The following is a 957-nucleotide window of genomic DNA, read 5'->3' on the forward strand; positions in this document are numbered from 1 at the left end:
TGTCGAGTGTAGTTGTGCAGTTATTTTTGTTCCTGAAAGCGCAGAGACGCACTAGCGTTGTCTGTCGTCGCATTGGGAACAACAGAGAAGGATGATTCCATAGTGGGTGAGATGGCAATGATGCTGTTTCAATGTGGGATTGTACAGTTGTATGGCGAATGAGATGAATTGAAGTGATCATGTGATGTGGTATTGATGATAGATTGTGTTTTTCTAGCGACGTGTTTGTTTCCGTAATAACTGTAAGAGTGTTTACTTTGTTGTTGTTGTTGTTGTGTGTGTGTGTGTGTGAATGACTAGGTGTTTGTTGTTAGTTTATGAAAGAGCTTATTCTGTCGAGTGTAGTTGTGCAGTTATTTTTGTTCCTGAAAGCGCAGAGACGCACTAGCGTTGTCTGTCGTCGCATTGGGAACAACAGAGAAGGATGATTCCATAGTGGGTGAGATGGCAATGATGCTGTTTCAATGTGGGATTGTACAGTTGTATGGCGAATGAGATGAATTGAAGTGATCATGTGATGTGGTATTGATGATAGATTGTGTTTTTCTAGCGACGTGTTTGTTTCCGTAATAACTGTAAGAGTGTTTACTTTGTTGTTGTAGTTGTGTGTGTGTGTGTGTGTGAATGACTAGGTGTTTGTTGTTAGTTTATGAAAGAGCTTATTCTGTCGAGTGTAGTTGTGCAGTTATTTTTGTTCCTGAAAGCGCAGAGACGCACTAGCGTTGTCTGTCGTCGCATTGGGAACAACAGAGAAGGATGATTCCATAGTGGGTGAGATGGCAATGATGCTGTTTCAATGTGGGATTGTACAGTTGTATGGCGAATGAGATGAATTGAAGTGATCATGTGATGTGGTATTGATGATAGATTGTGTTTTTCTAGCGACGTGTTTGTTTCCGTAATAACTGTAAGAGTGTTTACTTTGTTGTTGTTGTTGTTGTTGTGTGTGTATGTGTG

Source organism: Schistosoma mansoni, assembly GCF_000237925.1.
Source record: "Schistosoma mansoni, WGS project CABG00000000 data, supercontig 0743, strain Puerto Rico, whole genome shotgun sequence".
NCBI classification, from domain to species: domain Eukaryota; kingdom Metazoa; phylum Platyhelminthes; class Trematoda; order Strigeidida; family Schistosomatidae; genus Schistosoma; species Schistosoma mansoni.